At 42.8% G+C, this 16,096-nt stretch overlaps 1 long non-coding RNA gene across 1 annotated transcript; it reads left to right on the forward strand.

The window, feature by feature from the left end:
- Positions 1-254: 254 nt before the first annotated feature.
- Positions 255-6,991, forward strand: LOC141573509 (uncharacterized). Its single transcript, XR_012499303.1, has 3 exons — positions 255-3,173; positions 3,417-3,615; positions 5,415-6,991. It is a non-coding gene; the product is annotated as an uncharacterized LOC141573509 (long non-coding RNA).
- The last annotated feature ends 9,105 nt before the right edge of the window (positions 6,992-16,096 follow it).

Consider the following 16,096-nt stretch of genomic DNA (forward strand, 5'->3'; position numbering starts at 1 on the left):
AGCTGGCAGAACACAAAGGGAAAATCAAGGGAACCAGAAAGCACTGGAGATGTCACAGACAGGGAAGAACTTAGGAAAGGAACCCCAAAATGTTGTTTATGGACTCCTGGGATCACTCCTGAACTGCACAAGCAACGATCAGTTGACAAACAGATTCAGAGAACTGAACAAGTCAACAGACAGAGAAGTGAATTAAGAGACAGGCTACCACCCGAGTTCCAGACTGGCCACTGGGTGGCACCCACATGGGACAGATCCCAATAGCACTGCAAAGGCTTGGAAAACAACTGGCGTTGAAACCACAGCCACAGAGGGCTGACTGGAGCTTGTGACCTGAACCGAACCAGCTCAGTTGCCTGAGAAAACAAAAACACCAGCATACTCTACAGGACCTACAAAAAGATTGAGGCTCATACCGTAATATTCAACATACCCAGGTGATACTCCAAAATTGCCCATATTATGAAGAAGCAGGAATCTCTCAGCTCACATGAGGAGAGACAGTGGGCACCTCAGTGAAGGTGCTGGGACCGGTGCTGGGATTATTTGACAGAGACGTTAAAGGAGTGATTATAAAAGACTCCAACAAGTAAGGGCAAACACTGCTGAGAAGAAGGCAAGATAGAAAATCTTGTGGAATAAGCAGAAAATACAAAGAAGAACCCAATGAATATTTTACAACTAAAAATTAGAATGAGTAAACATTTTTTTTAAAAAATTCACTGAATGAACTCAACCACAGAATGGAACTGACAAAGGAAAGATTCAGTGAATCTGAGTATAGGAACTATGCAACTTGAACAACATAGAGGAAAAAGGCTTGGAAGAAAGTGCACAGAGCTTCAAGGACACGTAGGACAAAACTAAAAGGTCTAACACGCATGTCATCAGAGCCAAAGAAGAACAGGAAAGAGAGTGTGATACAGGAAAAAAAAAAACCTTTTTACAAAAGAAATAATGGTTAAAAGCTTCTCAAATTTTGTAAAAGACAAACACTCACAGACTCAAAAAGCTCAGCAAGTCACCAACAGGATAAAAAAAACAAAGACTCATCACCCAGGCACATCACAACCAAACCAATGAAAACTAAACACAAAGCAAAAAATCTTCAAAGCAGCCAGGGAAAAGCCACATTTCCTGGAGAGAAACAATAATTCAAAAAACTGTGGCTTCTCATCAGAAATAATGGGGGCCAGAATAAAGCGGGATAATATTCTTTTAAGTGCTGAGGGGGAATAAAAACTGTTAATTCAGAATTCTATATCCAGCAAAAGTACCCTGGAGGAATGATGATGAAATAAAGACATTATCAGATGAAGGAAAACTAAGAGAATCCATCACCAGCAGACCTGCTCCAGAAGACCCGTAACAAGAAGTTATTCAAACAGAAGAGAAATGAGATGAGCAGGAAACTTAAACCGCTGGGAATAAAGGAAGAACAACAGAAGTTTTAAAGATCCTTTCCTCATGAATTATTAAATATACTTGACGGTTGACAGCAAATACTATATATGACATTAGTAATGGGCTTTAATACGTACAGACCTGATAGAACAGGCTGACTTCTGATTCCATCTGCTCCCCGCTCTGAAAACAGCTGCCTCTCCCTCTGCTCAGCAAGTCTTTTCTCGGCCACGTGGCTTCTGCTTTTTTGGAATTGTTTCCTTTGGCCATCTTGGCCTCTCCGGCTCCTCTCCATCTTGGCTGCTGTGGCTCACCGCCTGATTCGCTGTGTTTTCCACACCACCACCTCCACACACATACACGCGCTCACACTCACACACACACACATTGTAGAGACTGGCCCTGCCCCTTCTGGTTTGAACAGTCGTTCCACTCAGGTTTACCTCCTCGGCTGCCAGACAGCTAACGACTTGTCTGTTTGGGGTCCCTGCGGCTGAACAGCAGTTTCATTTTGTGTAAAGCAAGGTCACCCATAGCTTCCCCTCAGCAAGGGCTGCGGATGGGGCGTGTTTCCTTACAAGGGGGTGGCAGGCAGGAACACTGCCACGGGGGGTGCGGCCGCACTAAACTGTCAGTCCGAGAACCAGGCCCCACACTTGCACCCCTCTAAGCCTTTGTATGGCCTGTTCCTTCTTCCTGGAATGTCTTTTCCTTCCTCTTGCCTAGAAAACTTTAAAACTCAGCACAAGGCCTGAGCAAGTCACTCCCTCTCCCCCCGAGTCCTTGTTGCCCTTACATCCAACTTCTATTCAGGCTTGTAAGATGCTGCTGGACACTCTGGCCTTGCATTTGTCTCCCCAGCCGGACAGCAAGCTCCCAAGGGAGGGGGACAGGAGACGTTCATTGTTGCATTCCCGCTACCAGACACGTTCATTTATGCATTCTGTCATTCATTCAACAAAGATTAATGACACGCCCACTGTGCGTCAGTCACTGCACCGGGCACCGGGCTGCAGCTGTGAACAAGGCAGGTAGAGTCTCCGCGCCCTTGGAGAGGCACGTGGGCTGCACCGTCTGGCCCATCGCAAACGTTCAGTAACTTAAATTGACGCTGGGCTGCACGTGCTTGTACTTCCTCTGCCAAGGATTCCTTTGGCCTTTCCCAGACATCAAAGCTCCTACATTTGCAAGGCAGCGGACGGTTAAGTGGGCCACGAAGTATTCTGGTATAATCCCAAGGGGCACCTCAAACTTGATTCGTCGAAAACCAAGTTGATCCTATTTCCCAATCCTTCTGCTCCTTGTATATCCTACATCTCAGTAAATGACTTCATCGCACACCTAGCTGCCCCAGCGAGAACCTGGGAGTCACACTGGATCCTGCGCTCTGTCTCTCTCACCAGCAGCTGCACAGTCTTGATGATTCCACTTCCTCAGCATCGCCTTCACCCCCCCCACCCCCGCCCCCACCTCCATTCCTGCTAACCCTGCCTTGTTGCTGGCCCTTATCACCTCTCACCAGCTCTGCGAAGAACTCTTCTCGCGGGCCTGCTGTTTCCTTTGCAACCACATCACTTACCTCCTCCTGGCCCCAACCGCATGAATTCCCCTGAAATGTCACCAGCTCCCTGAGACTCTGGCTGCCTAAGTGCCCAGAATGCCAACCCTCGCCCCGACTCTCCTGTTCCCACCAGCCTGGCAGATGCCTACTCAGATTTCAAGACTCAGTTTACGTTGCTCCCCCGAGAAGTCTTTTCTGTCTCCCCAAGGTAAGCCAACCCCTCCCTGCGTTATGCTGCACACGCTGTACAGGACTCATCTGCAGAGTAACATGCGGGTACACTTATTTTTAAATCTTTTTGTTTCCCTCGCCAGACTAGGAGCTCCTTCAGGGCAAAACCTCTGTATTCTAGGTACCTGGAGTATAATAGGTGCTCAATAAACACTTTTTGAGTGAATCTAATAAATAAACACAATACTTTCTTAACTTTATCCTTCTTTTTCTGTGAAAGAGGCAACCAGGCCTTCCACCAGCTGCTTCTTTGAGAACCTGAAGACTTGAATGAAGTCATTCATGGTTTGCCTGCCATACAGAGCTGAGAGGGCCAACTCCACCAAATCTACCTCCCCTAAGGACCATCTGGGCCCTCACACACTCACCTCCTGACCACACCTGCACGGGGCCTCCATCCTGGGTCCCACCAAACACAGGTAGGCGTGTGATCTTTACTCAATCTCATGCTCTAATCCTTCATTCCCAAACACCCATTCGCACCTCTCTTTCAATCTCTTCCCTTCGTCCTTGGCCACAATTTTATTCCTCATCTCTTCCTGTAATAGCCCTCTTCTTTATCCCCCAAACTTTATCTTCTTTCTCTCCACATCGTCGACCTAACCATCCTATCCCTAAGCATAATCATTGCGCGTGAAAGCTACTGAGCATCTACGATGCCCAGGCCCTGTGTCGGGCACTGAGGGTAAATCGGGGAATGAAGCATCGTCTCTGCGCACGGGAAACTCGGGGAGGCCAAACGTGCATCTGAAGAGATACTAGGGAAATACCGGTCTAGGCTGTCATTAACCAGTGTCCTCGGGCTGTGGAAGGGACAGTACCGCGGACAGTGGAGATGATCAGAAAATTCCCCTTGGAGGAGACAGGGCTTGATTTGGTTTTGAACTAGGAAGAAAAGTTCTTGGACAAGTTCAGGAAAATGCAATCAGAATTTCAGACTGAGTTAGTGGCGTGAGCAAAGATCCAGGAGTCAACAGGTACAAGGGGTTTTAAGAGAATAATAATTAAAATTGTTGGGGCTGGAATGGAAAGGAGGTGTAGAGAAGTCATGGAGATGAGACTGGAAAGATCGTTTGGGGCGGGACTGCGAGAGGCATAATCTCCAGGCTGAGGCGCTGGGACAGTGGCAGGGAAGCAAGAAGGTCAGGGGTTCTATGTTGAGAGGGAGGAGAAAATTAAGACATAAATCATACTTTATACAGGATGACATGGCAGCTACGGGGACATGGATTACAGCAGGGAGAGGCTTGTGGCAGGATGATTGTCATGGTGTAGGTGGTGAAAATAGAAACTGAAAACATGGGATAGAGGAGAAGGATACGGCAGGAGGAACAATCAGACCAAAGCCAGGGTTTTGAGCACATGATTTTAGGGTCTATAAATGACAAAAACCAGGAAAGCTGAAAGCAGCAGCCCTTTTGAGACACATGGCTGACTTTGACCGTAGACAAGGTCAAGTGCGAGGTGGAGGGTAAGAGATCGAGGGACAGACGTCCGGCAGGTGGTAGGTGACACGGACTTGGAATTCGTGAGATAAGTCAGGTGTTGAAGGGGCGACTGGGGAGTCATCTGCTTGGAAGGGATCTTCAGGAGCAAAGAAGCTAGTGGGAAGAACAGAAAGCCAAGGACTGAGCCTTGAGGCCCACCTCCTCTTAGGAGTGAGGAAGCAAAACGAGAAAGCTCACGTGGGGGTTAGAAGGGGAACCAGCCCAGGGACCAAGAAGCCGAAGGCAGAGAAAGATTCCAGGCTTAGGGAGGGAGCTGCTGCCCGGTGTGAATGTAATTTCATAGTATCCATGTTTTGTACGCATTACAAACAGTGTCAAAGGCCATACCCCAAATTATTAGGATCAGTTACCTCTCCAAAATGAAAAAGAATGGAAGACTTTCCCTTCTGTTCGGCATGAATTTTGACAATTAATTGCCATTACCTTTATAATTACCACTCACTCCCACACTCGCCAAAGAGCAGTGAGAAAAGCACTTTTCTCTCCCACATCTTTCTGTCTTTCCAGCCATTCCTCTTAGCTTCTCAGCCAGTGTCCTCATCTCTCCCCAGCACAAATCTCCCCGCTCCAGCCGTTACACTCTGCTCTCATTTCCTCAACGTGTTGATTAGCTACTCTTTGCAGGGGGAGGGTAAATGGTCCCGGGGGGTAAACATAAAAAGAGAGCTTGTTTCTGCCTCTAAGTTTTGTTTATGGTGGTCCCCTTCCAGTTGCTGCCCACCTACTTGTTGTTTCCACCTTTACTGACAGCTCTACAGGGAGCGCTCCAAGACAACTGTCTGGCTTTGACTGCAGCTTTACTCTCATCTCCCACATCTTGATACTTACTAGCCATAATAAGAACAATCGTACGGTGATATCTCACCTCTGGATGATGCAAGTTCAACACAGCACTCTCACGTGCGTTATTTCATTTGAGCCTCACCTAGGAAGTAGGCGTGACACATGTTCCCCATGTGACAAACGAAGAAACTAAGGCTCAAATAGACTACCAGCTTCACAGCCTGCACGTGGTAAAACAGGAATGAAACTGCAGAATTTCTCAGTCCCCATTCAGTGCTTTCTGTGTAACAGCTCCTTGTTTACACAGTGTTACTTCTTTCGTATTATCATGTCTTCTTGGCTACGTGCCTTCATCTTTTTACTCAAGTGGTAAAAGTAATAATAATAAATGACAGTACATTAAGACGAGGACTCCATCTTCTCATGTGACTGAAGCTTTGTTCTCAGACTGAAGCACTACCACTTTTATTATAACTTTGGCTCTTTTATGCCTTGTTGGTTTTACACACACACCCCATGTGTAATGACCAAATCCTAGAATCGTTCCTATTTCAGTGTCTCCTAAATTCCCTCCTCCATTCTCACCACTAAACCCACCTCTTCTTTCTTCAAAAGAAGGGTTTATTCAAAGGGGGGTTAGTATATTTGTGAGAGGAGGGTAATTATTTTCTCAGATTTCTATGCTAAAAACAATCATAAAGAAAATAATATACATAAAGCTGAAGATTTGGTAACTACTATACGATGTGCCCTCCTGACATTAAAAAACATAAACCCAGAAATTATGCAAAAACAATTTTCAAACACTGGAAAACAGGTAAGTGCAGAGCTGTGAAGGGAAACGAATGAGATGGCATCTATGACTGCCCAGCCTTCCTGCCCAGAGGAAATGTCTAGACTGCAGCACAGGTCGGGGAATCTCAAAAGAGCTCCACTGAATTGAGGAAGCAGAGATCAGAGCTCACGGAGGCTTGGGCAGAATCAGGGGGCAGAACACCAGAAAGGAGGGATACACACAGAGAAGGAGCTTGAGAAATTCACACGGGCGGGCTCAACGCCAATCAGACCAAGGGTGAAGGTCCATGAGGCTAGGCAAATACCTGCCAGAAAGAGAACCGTTCCTCGTGGATTTGTGAGTCTAAGGTTCCCAGGACTCACACAGGGTGGAAATTCTTCAAGTGCCCATCCGCCCGCGTGGAGACCTCATTCAATTCAATACATGGGGCGTTTAGCAAGGAGCCCAGGCAAGTCTCCGACAGCAGTGGGGCTAAGTTAGCCTTGAGTACAGGCTGCTCTATATTCTCAAATAAATTAACCATGTGCCAGAATAAATTCCAACACTCTTTAAAGGGATACAACTGTTAAAAACAAGACAACAGACGCAAAATGGAGCTGCTTAGTCTAAGTCCCATGTCACCAAGCTGAGACTTCATTATTACAGTTTCGGCTCCCTCAGCAATGGAATTGAAGCAGTCAGTCTAGAATCACGTGATCAGCATGAGTTGGGTCACCTGCCTGAAAGACCCGTGCCATCCCCTCAAGGAAAGTAACTTTGCAATAACTGACCCACTTTTTCGCCTAGTATAACTCCCCTGTCCCTGCTCCTTTCTGCCTATATACGTCTTTCATTTTGTACAGCTCCCCGGAGCTCCCTTCTGTCTGCTATACTAGGTGTTACTTGATTTGGATGGATTTTTTGCCAGAATAAACTGTGAAAAATTTAATATGCATCAGTTCCTCTTTGCATATTAAGAAAATCAAGCATTCAAGGACACAGAAGTCACAATATCTGGCATCCAGTCAAAAATTACTAGCAGTGCAAAGAAACAAGGAAATGTGACTCATAAGCAGTAGAAAATCCAGTCAACAGAAACAGGCCAGATATACCAGAGATGATGCAATTGATAGACAAAGGCTGTAAAACAGCTATTACAAGTAGTATAATAAAATAATAAAGAGAGAAATGAAAGAGATAAAAATAATCAAATGGAAAATCTAGAGATGATAAATACAACAGCTACAATAAACATTTCACTGGATGCAAATAACCGGAGATGAGAGTGTAGGTCAGTGAACTTGAAGACGGCAGTTTGAACTGTCCCCAGTGAGGCGCAGAGGTAAAAGGTAACCATTTAGTGTATGAAAAGCTAAAGCTTTCTGGAATATACTAAATATTTTTAAAACTAGGATGGGAAATGTATTGGCAATAAATATACAAACATTGTCTGTTTATATAAGAAATACTGCAGGTTGGTAAGAAAAGTCTTAAGATCCCAAAGATTTGTGCATAAAAAAAAGTACCGATCACTCACGTGGGATGAAATAAAATTAGAAACAAATATAGCGAATCATGTTCCCCCTCACCAATAACCAAATAAATGCAGGGAAAACATCACCAAGGTATGAATTTACAGCTATGAATTTAATTAAAAATTTAAAACACTCCAAACCTCATACCATCTGCCGGGACGTATTTCAAAAAAGTGAAACAGTTCAATGTGAAAATGGAAATCATGAAAGCCTTCCCAGCTGACTCAAAATCCAGAACCCTTACAAGCAAAGATTGGCAAGACACATGACAAACTGGAAATAAATCTTTGCCCTTCAGATCACAAAGGGCCAATTTCCCTAAGATTGAAAGAACTCCTATTAACAAGAAGAAGAGAGAGATTATCCACCCAACGGATAAATGGCAAAAGACATGCCCAGAAAAGGGGACCACAAATGGCTGTTACACACACATGAAAAGGGATTCAGTCTCACTCATCCAAAGACAAAAGCAAATGGCCAGAAAGAGAAAGAAAAATGCCACACAATATCGCCTGCATGTGCAATCTTTAAAAAAGGACACAAATGAACTTATCTACAAAATAGAAACAGACTCACAGACATAGAGAACAAACTTACAGTTATCAGAGGGGAGACGGGCTGGAAAGGGATAAATTGGTCCCATGAACTTCTAATTTGGGTAGTCAGTGAATTTTATGTAACTTATCTTTCTTATATTTACAGCCATTAAACTCCCTACTAAACACTTTCTTTTTTTTCTTTTTTTTTTAACATTTTTTATTCACTTATAATCATTTTACAATGTTGTGTCAAATTCCAGTGTAGAGAACAATTTTTCAGTTATACATGAACATATATGTTCATTATCACATTTTTTTCTCTGTGAGCTACCATAAGATCTTCTATATATTTCCCTGTGCTATACAGTATACTCTTGTTTATCTATTCTATAATTTTGAAATCCCAGACTCTCTCTTCCCATTCGCTGCCCCCTTGGCAACCACAAGTTTGTATGCTATGGCTGTGAGTCTATTTCTGTTTTGTATTTATGCTTTGTTTGTTTGTTTGTTTGTTTGTTTTTAGACTCAACATATAAGCGATCTCACATGGTATTTTTCTTTCTCTTTCTGGCTTACTTCACTTAGAATGACCCTATTAAACATTTTCTATTTTCAGTTTATTCATTTGTAAGGTCACAAGTGTATCAACCGTTTGAACTAGACACAGTCACACTGAATCTTCATTCACGAGAGGAAGGGCTTATTTCCCCATTTTCATCATAGTTCCCAAAGTGCTTTGATGGGATGATTTCAATTCTTCTTCTAAGAAGACTGGCTAACCTTCCCTTGAAAATTATACCTTCAGCAAGTGTCTGATGTTCCATTTTGTCACAAATGAGAAAAAGAATTTTAACATGGCCGCCGTTCTTTGTGGAGAGCTTTGTGGGTGGGAGTCAGCATCATTTAAGGAAAAGACATACATTCCTTTGTCCTCCTGTGCCCCATCCAGAAAGGTGGGGTCTGTCCAAGCACTTGGAATTGTATCATTTATATCCCATCTCTCCTCTCCTGATAAGAAGGCTGTGTGCAGAGATGCTTAGAACTAAACTACCTATTCAGCTTGAGCTAGGATGAAACTTTCTATTTATTTTCCTGTTTCAAGTCAGCTTTCCAGCTTTCCAGTTTTTCCTATAATCTGACTCTTTCTCCAATGAGGAACAAAACTAAGAAATCAGAACTTGGATTAAAATGTACACACTAATATTGCGTGTGTACATTTTTTCTTTCATGGTCAGTGATGACCGGTAACAATATCCACTTTTTTGTATTTTTATGTAATAAGATTGAAGATGCTTTAATATCTTATTGTCTTTGATGTTCCTAACTATTTTTAGTTTAAATATTCAGAATTCATCCAGAAAATATTTTAGTGTTGTCTTTATGCTTGTGGTTCTGCATAAGAATTCATTTGAAAACGATTTCTACTGCCTTAAAACTTTAAAACCATTACTTTAGAATATTTCCTTTTTCCACTGTAAAAGTACCATATTCTCATTAAAAATATTTAGGAAATATAAAAGCGTTAAACCATGCCAGTTATCCCGGTTATACATCTATACACAAGCACCAATAATATGCGGTGTTTCCTTTCTGTTCTTTTTCTAATTTTCTCCCCTGTATATGATTTTTAAAATATTTTTATAAGCATATTGTGTAAGAGATTTGGCCATGACCTAATATTATATCACCTGTATTATTGTCACAGTACTATTAACATCTCTGGTAAAGAATATTAAAAATAGTTTTTTTCACAAAAAATAAAAACCCCAAAACAAAAACAAACAAAAAAGCAAATGGGAAGACACCAAGGCACCATCTTCCATCAGATTGGTAAAAATCTAATCGCAACAGCGGTAATGCAAGTAGGGAACACTCTTGCTATGTTCCATTCACTGTCCTAAGGTGCTTTAGACACATGTAGCCACAGGTGTAATAACACAGGCTTTTGTGTGTAATAGGATAATAGGGTCATCACAGTCTCGTACATTGCTAGGGGGAATGTGACCTGGACAGAACCCCTGTGAAGGGCAATTTGGTAATATTTTGTAAGGTCCCAAATGTATCAGCCCTTTGAACCAGCAGTCATGTGTCTGAGAATTCGTTACTCAGACCACCTCGCACCCAGGCGGAATAAGGGGGGCAGAAGGTTAATCATCTCCTCATTGTTCACTTTAGTAAACGTTTGGGAAAAAGATCTAAATATCCTTCAGCAGTCGACTGGCTACATACAGTAGTGTAAAACCATTCAGTGGGATACTTTGCAGCTTTAAAAAGAGCGAGGAAGTTCTCTGTGCTGATATAGAAAGATTTCCAAAATACAAAGTAAAAAGGCAAGATTAAGAACAGTGTGTTTAGTATGCCCTCTTTATGTTTTTTATTATTACTATTTTTTAGGAAAGATACTGGGGATTGAACCCAGGACCTTGTGTATGCTGAGCATGCGCTCTACCATGCAGTTATTACCCTCTCCTAGTACGCTCTCTTCACGTGCACTCGTTTTGCTGGCCTGTTCAGGGCAAACTCTAAAAAGGAATCATGAGGAGAGAATACCATGATCTCCAAAAAAAGACGTGCACGGGAATTGGAAAGATGGGGACAGGAAGAAAAAGGGTTTTCATTCTGTACCTTTCTATGTATTCTAGAAAACTGAAGTGAAACTAGTATATTCATAACATCTTGGAGACAGTATTATGATCCAATATGACGGAGAACAATTTGCTGTTCAATATCTAGAAACGTAAAAAATATCCATGACCTTTTCCCCATTCATCCTTCTCCCAGATACCCACTCTCCAGAAAGAGTTTTATAGAAGGGAAGATTTGCAAAATGGAGTTTGTTTTAAACACTAAAAATCACTGCCACCAAATGTAATACTCAGAGTGGCTGAATTAATCATTGAAATCTACTAAATGGAATCAACAAATGCAAACGATGGCTATAAAAACCACATGGCTCTTCCCAACACCCAGATCTTGGTTTCTAAATACTATCCTCAAAGCAGAGAAACCAGGGCTCTTGCAGGAAATGGCTGACTCAAGGGCTGGGAAGTACAGGAGGAGCCGGGCGCATCTCCTACTGCCAGAAGTAAGGCAGTGCTGGAGAAACAAAAGGATGGAGCATGTCACGGGGACACAGGGGCCAAGCTGAAGGGGCTACCAGTGGCCAAAACCAGAACAGTCTGAGCAACAAAACAAACACTGTAGTATTGGACTACAACCCAAAGTATAACACAAGTATACAGACTGATCTAAACAAACGATTCCATCGATCAATAAATGGGGACAAGAAATCAATGTTGCTTACAGAATTCCAAGGAATTTATGAAGATAGCAGCCCCTCCAGGCAGAGGAGCAGTTCCCTTCACCTGTTTTGAGTGTGGACTGCACTCAGTGAACTCACTCCCAAAGAACAGAGGTAGGAAAGGGACAAACAGTAACTCCACTGTACGTGGAGAAGCCTGGCCAACACGGCCTTCACCAAGTGACCGAGGTTCACATCACCAGGAATGTCACTTGGATCTCAGGCACCACCCCCCTGCCCCATACAATGGGATGGGAAGGGTACATCACCTCTGTGACATTCTTTCCAGAAACACACAACCCCGTTCTAACTATAAGAAAAGCATCAGACAAACCCAGTCTGAGGGACACTCTACAAAACACTTGACCAGTACTGCCCCAAACTGTCAAGGTCATGAAAAGTACGGAACCAGCGAGAACCTGTCACAGAGCCTAAGGAGACATAACGACTAAATGCACTGCAGGGCAGCCAGTGTTCGCTTCCTTTTCTCCTTCCTTCATCTTCCCTTTTCCCCCCAAAATATTTTTGTCATCTTTTTCATTTAATATTGCATTGTAAGCATTTTCCATGTTGCTAATAGGTTTTCTCTTTTGAGGGGGGAGGTAATTCGGTTTTATTTATTTTAACAGAGGTGCTGGGGATTGAACCCAGGACCTTGTGCGTGCTAGGCACCCACTCTACCATTGAGCTATACCCTCCCCCCGCTAATAGGATTTCTTAATAAACTTTTTGTTGTGGAATCATGTCCGCTTTACAGAGAATCTGCAAAGACAGCGGTGAGAGTTTTCCCACTTCCCTCACCCAGTTTCTTTCTCCCATGTCATCATCCTCCTTTACTGTGGTCCATTTGCACTAAGAAACCACCCTTTGTGCATTAGTATCAACTACACTCCAGAATTCATTTGGATTTTACCCATTTCCCTATTAGTATTCTTTTAAAATTTATAAGTTTAATGGATCTAGATTACTAAAAAAAAAACTTTAATGGATCTAATTAATGACTAACTTCAGTTTCCAAGACATTACAAGAAAGAAAAACAGCAAATCAATATCCCGGTAGGGGAAAATCTACAACAAACTATTATCAAATCAAATTCAGCAGTACAGGAAACAAATTAGACGGTCACGTCCAAGTGGAGTTCATCCTGGGAATGCGAGGCTGGTTTATGCTGTTGAAAATCAGTCAATGCAATTTACTGTCTTAACAGAGCAAAGAAAAAAAAATTCGTAAGATCATCTCGATGCATGAGAAAGCAGGTGACAATTTCATTTCATGATAGCTATCTGCAAAATAAGAACAGAAGGGAATTTCCTCAACCTGATGAAGTTGAAAAGCCTACAGTTAACATCACACTAAACACTGCAGGATGCATGATCAGTATACAGAAGTCAGTTGTATTGCTATATAGTAGTGATGAACAATTGGAATGTGAAGTAAGAAAGAACCATTTGCAACCACACCAGAAAAAGAAATACTCAGGTGTAAATCTAACAAAACATGTACCTCTCTATGCTGCAAGCTATGAAATCATAATGGAAGAAGTCAAAGCAGAACAAATAAACGGAGAGATAGACCTTGTGCATGGGTTGGACGATTCAATAATGGTAAATATCAATTATCCTCAGTATATCTATGGATTCATGTAATCCTAATCAAAAATCCAGCAGAAATCTTTGTTAACAATGTTTGTCAGTATCAATAAGCTGACTCTAAAATGTGTGGTAGCGAAGGCAGAGGAAACAGACCAGCTAAAACAGGTTTGGAAAAGAAGAACAAAGGTTTAAGACTCATGCTACCTGATTTCAAGACTTCCTAGAAAGCTGCAATAATCAAGTCAGTGTGGTATCGGCTAAATGTTACACACATAGATGGTAGAAGAAAATAGGTTGACCAAAAGTAGACACAACTATGGTTAGCTGATTTTTGGCAAAGATGCAAGGGCGATTCAATTGAGGAAAGAGACAGTCTTTTCAAGAAGAAGTGTGGGAAAACTACTCCCATGTGCATATATCCACAGGCAAGACAAAAACACCAACCTTGACCCTCTCCTTACACTTCATACAAAAATTACGTGGAATGCATCACAAACCTAAACGCAAAATGTGAAGAAGTACAACTTCTAGAAGGAAACATAGGAGAAAAACTTTATGAGCTTTTTGTTAGGCACAGGCAAACATAATCTGGAAAAGAAAGACATTGGTAAAGTATACCTCGTCGTAATGAACAACGTCTGCTCTGTTGAAGACACTGTTTCAAGAGATGAAAAGACACTCTTACATCCTGAGACCTCACTTGTTAGAAGAAAATAATTGCAAATCACATATTTCATAAAGGACTTATCTAGAATATATAATGCTCAAAACAACGAGAAAACAAGCAACGCAAAAATTCGGGAAAATTTGAACAGATGTTTCCCAAGAAAGATATACAAGTACCAAATAAGGACATGCAGAGATGCTCGTTAGAATTAGTCATTAGCGAAATGTAAATTCAAGCCACAATGGCATACATCTATACAACTATCAGGATGCCCTGCAGCCTCAAGAAACCCCCATCTCCCCTAAGCTGTACTGGTGAGGATGCACAGCAACTGGAACTCTCCTCCATTGCTAATGAGAGACGGAATCTACAAAGGGAAAATGACCAGACTTGTATAAAGAAATAAAACTCTGACCTACAACTTCTGCAGCAACCAGTCCAGAAAGTCAAACCACAACTCTGGAGCAATTGGCCCCAAACAGTCAGAACTTGGTCAATAACTGCCAGCTTCTCTAATTTTGCCCGTGCTTCCAATTTAGGACCAACCAGAGAAAGACATACGTGCTCCATTAACCAATCGCACTGGAGGCCCCGCTTCGAGTTAGCTCGCCTGCAGTCGTCCCATGCCAACAGCCCTTTTTCCATTGTAAAGATTATCAACTACCCACCTGCCTTTGAGTCTCTGCCAACTGTATGTGATGGTGGCTGACTCCCTTGATAGAGTAAGCTCTGAATACATAGCCTCTGTTCTCATTGGGGGGGGGGGGTCCTTCAGTTATTTCCCCACTGGTGGGAATGCAAAATGGTACAACCATGATGGAAAGCTGGAAGTTTCTTACACACTTGCCGTATGAGATCCAGGTCCAGCCATCTCACTCCCAGGTGTTTACCCAAGAGAAATCAACATACTTATGTTCACACAGCAGCCTATGTGCAAATCTTTATAGCAGTTTGCTTCATAATCCCCCCAAATAAAACAACCTAATGTCCTTCAGCTGGACAGTGGAATCCTATCTCAGCAGAAGGAACAGTGGAGGATGATCAGTTTCAAGCACCTCTTACACACTTCCCAAAAACTCCACTCTCTTAAGGAAGGGAGTGTCTACAGAGGCTGCTGAACACCAGATGTTGAGGTCTTCCACCCACAATTATTTCACTAGAGAATTTCTTAGTGACTCTAAGTTCACCTAATAGTGTAGACAAAACTTACTGTTGTAACATCCAATTCCAGATTGTACATTCATTCCCCGAAAACTCTAAGACTTTCAGGACCTAGCTTCAGAAGTCATACAGCATCACTTCTGCCATATTCTATTGGTTACAAAGACCAATCCTGATATATTTTGGGAGGAGACTATGCAAGGGCATGAATATCATGAGGTGTGGCTCACTGGGGCCCATTCTGAAGGCGGGCTACCACTGCATGGCCTCTGGCCTGCAACCATTGATATTCCTCCCACATGCAAAATGCACTCATCCCCTCTTGAGGCACTCCAAGGTCTAATTCCACTATAGAATCAGCTTGAAGTCCAGAATTTCATCATCTAAATGAGGTCCAGGTATAAGTGAGATTTCTCAGGCACATTTCCCTAAGTTCGGCTTCTCCAGTGAAGTTCTTCTGAAGACCTTTGAAGTAAGGAGAAAGTCATCAGGCCCCCAGTGACTGCTGGGGGCAGAGGAACTGGGTGACTTGGGGACAAGAGGCATGGAGATACCACGAGTGAACCCCACTATGTGCCCTTTGAACATTGAACCACGTGAATGTACTCCTCAATAAAAAAACAAACAAGAAACTAAGCATTGCAGACATATTTCGACCGACTTCATTTATTTTACCAGCTTATATATACTACTCTGTCCCATGGTGGTACTAGAGTTCATTTTACTTTTCCCTTAGGATTTACACTGCCTGGGAGTTATCTGTTTGCCTTTGACTCCCCCAAGGGAAGGACTTATTTATAAGGGATCTTTCAGTTCAGTGGGTTTCAGCAAACACTCCTGACACCCAAAAGCCCTCATACTGTGCTGAATACAGGGGAAACAAAAGTGAGTAGGTGGTGCTGGGAACGCAGTCCCTGTCTAGGAGGAGCTCACCTTAGCGGGGGATCCAGACATACAAACAGATGTCTGTGCGGCAGTGCTCAGTGTGCCATAACAGAGGTGCACACAGCGTGACAGCAGCAGAGGGGAAAGCTGGTC

Source organism: Camelus bactrianus, chromosome 16, assembly GCF_048773025.1.
Source record: "Camelus bactrianus isolate YW-2024 breed Bactrian camel chromosome 16, ASM4877302v1, whole genome shotgun sequence".
Taxonomy (NCBI): Eukaryota; Metazoa; Chordata; class Mammalia; order Artiodactyla; family Camelidae; genus Camelus; species Camelus bactrianus.